The sequence below is a fragment of the Delphinapterus leucas genome, chromosome 1 (assembly GCF_059928025.1).
Source record: "Delphinapterus leucas isolate spDelLeu-1000000601 "Yukka" chromosome 1, BTC_Dleu_Yukka2, whole genome shotgun sequence".
Lineage (NCBI taxonomy): Eukaryota > Metazoa > Chordata > Mammalia > Artiodactyla > Monodontidae > Delphinapterus > Delphinapterus leucas.
In genome coordinates, this window is record NC_143129.1 from 144,110,781 (window position 1) to 144,116,780 (window position 6,000).

At 43.3% G+C, this 6,000-nt stretch overlaps 1 long non-coding RNA gene and 1 other non-coding gene across 2 annotated transcripts in view; one reads left to right on the forward strand and one right to left on the reverse strand.

Annotated features, from left to right (window-relative positions):
* The window catches only part of LOC149750747 (uncharacterized), a 40,272-nt gene extending 34,481 nt beyond the window's left edge, over positions 1–5,791 (reverse strand). Inside the window, exon 1 of the long non-coding RNA XR_016395205.1 lies at positions 1–5,791. This exon is cut by the window's left edge and continues 24,587 nt beyond it. This is a non-coding gene — a long non-coding RNA (uncharacterized LOC149750747).
* On the forward strand, positions 2,775–2,881 carry LOC115801886 (U6 spliceosomal RNA). The gene has a single exon (XR_004022244.1). It is a non-coding gene; the product is annotated as a U6 spliceosomal RNA (small nuclear RNA).
* Positions 5,792–6,000: the final 209 nt, after the last annotated feature.

The following is a 6,000-nucleotide window of genomic DNA, read 5'->3' on the forward strand; positions in this document are numbered from 1 at the left end:
GGGACGTCCCACAATTTGAATTTTGGAACTCAGAATCTGCCCAGGAGCCCTGGGTGAGAACTACAGTTTGCTCCTGAATCGGATTCATTCCATCACTTGTATATCATTCACTTATGGTGCTTTAAGACCCATGTTGACACTGGGGACAGGCGGGGATTCATCAGAGTCACTGTTCCCAACTCCCCTCTTCCCTTGAAGCAGAGCTGAACAGCTTCCTGCCTCGCGTCCCACAGCCCCACACCTCCCATTGTTCACCTTGACTGAGAACTCACCGTGTTCTGGGAGTGCTGTCCTGTGCTAAAGCCTTCCACTCTTCATCTTAGTTCATCTTTACCATAACCATGAGGTAGATGTTGGTGCTTTGTGACCACCTAGAGGGGTGGGGTAGGGAGGGTGGGAGGGAGACAAAAGAGGGAGGGGATATGGGGAAATATGTATATATAGCTGATTCACTTTGTGATACAGCAGAAACTAACACACCATTGTAAAGCAACGATACTATGATAGAAATGTTAAAAAAATAAATAAAATAAAGATAAGGAAACTGAGGCACACTTATTCATTCAGTAATAGAAAACCTGGTCGAGACTCAGAATAGTCTCTTAAGGAAAAGAGAAAAGGGAATGAATCTGCAATTATTGAGCATCTACTTACTACGTGTCAGGAACTATACGTTTTCAAAATGTTACCTCATTTAATCCTCCCAACACAGCAGGGAAGTGGGTTTGGATTTCCCAGTTTTCACAAATGTGCCAGACAGTCCACAGTGAACTAAACAGATAAGCCCCCTGACCTATGGAACTGATGATTCTAGTTAAACAATCAATCAGGCAATCCATTCATTAGATTGGGGAACACATGAAAAAGCATGTGAGATGGGGACAGAGAGTGGCAGGGAGGGGCAGTCAGGGAGGACTTCTCTGAGGAGGTGACACTTGAGCAGAGACCTGAATAAAGCGAGGGAGCAAGTCCTTTTTGTCTCTAGTTGGAGGGGCATCCACGCTCAGAGCACTTGCTATTCACGTTTCCATCTCCCCAGCAACTAGTGCCCTCAGTGGGGTCTTCATACACCAGCCTCCACTGGGCACCTATTCTAGAGCAGGATTGACACTCAAGTTGCCTCTCAGGCCCGTGCCCCCTGCCTCAAGCTGCTTAAAAGAGATTATCGAAAAGGCTTCTGGGGACCTGTCTAGGCCCAGCAGAAGAGCACAGCATGATCAGTCAGTGATGTATGTCGGCTGGAGCCTTTGGTGGCAGGAGCTCCCTGACGGCCAACTGGTTATCCAGCCACTGCATATGTACCTCCAGAACCCAGGAAACTACCTCCCCATGCTGCTTGCCCCACTGTGGTCCTCTCACAGAATGAGAAATACTCTACAATGCTCATTGAGGCCTAGCTCATCTTAGCCTCCAATGTAGGCTGGAAACTCCTTGAGGGCAGGGCCCACGTCTTGTCTCTGAATCCCCAGTCATCTGCATGCCCAGTTCAAGGTCTGACATTTAGTAGGTGTCTAATAAACACTTGTTGAATTGAATTGAAAATTCACCCTGACTCTCTGAAACCTCTACTTTTTAGACTGTGGGGACCACATAACAAAATTCTTCTTCCACACATCAATTCTTTTGGGAAAAAGGAAATGGGTGAGGTGGGAATTACACATTTACTGAGCACTTACTAAGTGTCAGGCCTATATAGTTTCCAAATGTTGCTTCATTTAATCCTCCAGCAACTCGCTGAAGTAGTTGTTCTTTTCCTTTTTATGGATGCAGAAATAAATCTTAAAACAGCCCTGGTTACAATTCTGGCTCTACCATTTATTACCTGCGTGCCTCTAGGGATGCTTCCAGTCTCTCCGGCCCTGTAATCTTTTTAGTTCATCGCTCTGCCTCCCAGAGATTTGAAGACAGCAATTACATCCCCTCTGAGACTTTTCTTATCTCTGGGCAGCACATATCCAGCTATTTCCAATGTCTTTCATGGACAAGTGGTCAAGGGCATTGGCTCTGGAATTAGAATAACCAGGGTTTGTCCCTAACCACGTCACCTTGTGTACAAGTGACTTAACCTCTCTGAATGTTGGCTTTCCTAACTGTGCGACATGGGATACTCATGGTACCATCCCATAGAGTTGTTGCAAGGATTAAATAAGACCACAAAAGTAAGCACCTCACACCATGGCACACAGTAGGTCCATGAGATGCTGCCTCTGCTGGTTTTGAGTTCCACCCTCCACCATTTCAGCTAAGTTCAGGCCAAGTTGCTGGTGTCCAGTTCACATCATGTGACATCAGAACAAGAGATTATCTGGGCCCCTTTGTTTTTCAGGGAAATCTGCCATGCCAGCCCAGATCCTGCCTCTTGGGGGGAAGTAAGGAACCGGAGTATGTGAACAAGACCAGGATCATACCACTTCCAGGAACCCATACAAGCTCTGCTGATAAATCACGACTCAAGCACTGGTGATAAATAAACTGGTGTTTACTCTAAACACAAGAGCAAAGACAGTGATTTGATCTAAACAGTTGGATTTTTATTACATTAACTATTTCAGAGCAACCATTGGGGAAACCTTCTCCACCCCAGGAGAATTAGTGGCTATAACACCAGGAAGCAGATCACTATCCTGGGTTACTTTCTTAAGTCCCAGAGGCACACTTTTTCACATGTCAATGTTTCTAAAATCAGAATGTATCTGATGATCAATGGACAACAATAATCAAGTAAAATAGTGCCAGGTTCCTCCTTCCAAGAAGTTATGATTTAACTGATGATGGTGCCCGCTTCGGCAGCACATGTACTAAAATTGGAACGATACAGAGAAGATTAGAACGGCCCCTGCACAAGGATAACGCACAAATTCATGAAATGTTCCATATTTTTAGAGAAGAGACTTGTGGTTGCCAAGAGGGAGGGGGGTGGGAGAGGAATGGATTGGGAGTTTGGGATTAGCAGATGCAAACTATTATATATAGAATGGATAAACAACAAGGTCCTACTGTATAGCACAGGGAAGTATATTCAATATCCTGGGATAGACCATAATGGAAAAGAAGATGAAAAAGAATGTGTGTATATATATATATATATATATATCTATATCTATAACTGAATCATTTTGTTGTACGCCAGAAACTAATACAATATTGTAAATCAACTATACTTCAAAAAAATAAAAAATAATAAATTGATGATGAACATTAGAATAGAGGAGGCCACCACTGACTGAGCACATACTGTTAGACCTAATGCTGGATGCTAGATCCTTTCATTTTCATTGCTTTCTTTTATGTTCTTTCAGCATGTTTTTTTTTCCCCTTTATAAAAAATAATAATCATTGAAGAAAACTTTAAAAATACAAGCAGCTCAAGTATCCCAGAGTTCCCCAGTAAAGAGATATCTAAAGAGCCCCTTCAGAATCTAAGCAGCCATAACACAGTAAAAACCTCAACTTGAGTAACTGTAGGGGCAAAAGCAAACTCCACCCACATCACCACCAGGTACCTCTGAGGATCCAGGATAGCTTTTCCTCTCTTGGTAGCCACCTCTCTCTCCAGACCTCTGCTCCAAACTTCTCTACCATTCAATTCTGCCCATTCGAGCTTTCCCAAGCTGACATTGCATCTTCCCTGGTCTTCCCACACCTAGACATTGATCTTCTCTTAATTCCCAAAAGCACAGGTGACACTAGAACTTAGTGTTTGACCGACTCTACTCAAGTCCTGAGGGGACTACAAGGGCACTACAAAACAGGGAAGTAAAAGGGAAAGATGAGTCCCAGTTGACGCGGACTCCAAAGACCAACATCCTTAGCCAACATAATGGACCTCCATCCTCAGCCAAAGCAGGGCATCATTTTGCTCCGTCTGGGCTAACTTCATAATAGAGAACTCCCTCTCACCTCCTCTTCTCTGGGTTCCAGAGCCCCAATCCTCTCCCTCTGGGCACTGCTGGAGATGCCCAAAATATGTTATTATACTAGTTGAGATAACACTATCTACTTTTAGAGCAAAACTCTGACATTCCACAGGCTTAAAAGGATACTTCCATCTACCCTTACAAAGTCCAGTCAGGGAGAGGGCAGGGGCCCATGGAGCTATGCACCACAGAGTCATTCAGGGACTCAGGCTCAGAGGATCTGCCGTCTTCTCTGTGTGGTTGCCAGTTTGCCCTGGGCATCAACATCCAGTCTGCAGACAGGGCAAGAGAAGGAATCATGTGAGGAAGATTTTTGTGGCCAGTCCTGCAAGTGGCATGTGAAACTTCCACCCTTATTCCATTAGATGGAACATGTGGCCGTGTCTCATTGCAAAAAAGGCTGGGAAACACAGGACAACTTGTGCCCAATAGGAAAGGAAATTGTTTGATTTCTCAAACAATAGTCACTCTCTACTACAGGCACCATCATGATGTGCCCTGTACCCAGGAAAACGGCACCTTCTAGCTGATAACGCAGAACAATTTACCACCCACTCCCTTTGCTTCAAGCTCTCCTTCCAGACTAGCTTCTGGCCATGCTGCTCCAAAATCAAAAGCCTATTTCAATGTTCCTCCTAAACAATAAAGAAACCTCCCTCCAAAATTAAAATCAATTCTGCCTGCCAACCCTAGAATTCATAAATACTTGCCGTTGTTTTTGTGTGTGTGTTTTGTCCCCCTACATAGAAAAAAATGTTCAAAGAAATCACTCATAATCTTACAACTCTATTAATTTTAATGTGTTTCTTTCCTTTATATTTCCATATGCTCAAATCTTGTACAAACTTCAAAGTCCTGTTCAAACAATATAACTTTCTTAAGCCTGAGGCCCAGAGAGGTTAAGTAACTTGCTAGAGGTCACACAGATAGGAAATAGTAGAACCAGATTTCTAACCATGATCTAACCCCAGAGCCAAGGCTCTTGCCAATGCAGCATGCTGCCTCTCAGTATTCCTTGTAATTGTCCCTGGCCTTTCATTCACCCCTGTCTGCTGGATGGTAATTATCTGTGTCTAAAATATAAATGACCCATCTGTGACAAACCTTATCTTCCTTATTAGAGTGTCAGCTCCCAGAAGTCCAGAGATATATTTGATTCCTCTTTGCAACCACAAGGCCTGGCCCGTAATAGCTGTTTAATTCTCTACTACCCAAAGAAGCAAACATCAAATTGGAAGCTACCTAAAAGGCTCTGGTCCAATCCACTGCCCAATTCACAGCCCCACTTCACATTTCACAGGTGACCACAGCACAGACTTTGGGGCCTAACAGATCCAAGTTCACTTTCCCCTCCACCACCATGTGACTTTGGACAAGTTACTGAACTTCTCACTTTGTGAAACCCAAATGAGTTAATGCACAACACATTCGATAAACAGTATTGATTATATTATTATTAATATTATTACTTATTATTATCATTATTATTGTCCACCCTCTGACTTTTCCAAATTGCTTACCATAGAAAGAAGTGAATAAAACCTTTAAGGCCTGGCAACAAAAAGGAGGTGAGATTTTGAGTGGCTTCTCGTGACCCTCAGGGAGCAGAGTGGCGCAAGTACTCTTTGGGGGAATTCTTGACCCTTCTAAAATCCCATTAAACCTAAACACACATCTGTTAGCACACACCAAGCATGCAGTGTCTGCTTTCACCCAGCACTGAGTAGTACAAGGAGGAATATTATAGCCAGTAACTCATATGGAACTATTTATCCCCAATCACTTTGTGCTTTTCCTTCAACTTTTCCATAGTCTTTGGTTTCAAAGGCCATTTTAGAATGACTGAATTTCCTTGCAAAGTAAGTCTTCCCCTGCCCCCACCAAAAAAAAAAAAAAAAAAGAGAGAGAGAGATTGTTTTAGGAAAACCTCCTTGGGGCATAGGGGCTATGAGTTTCCAAACTTGCTCTCTCCTGCTCTCCTTTTTTCTTTTAAATAAAAATTGCCCAGGAAACCAAGATGCATTAACAGTGATGGGGAAAAAATATGACTGAGTTGAAATGAGTTTGCAGCTTAGTGCTTAGC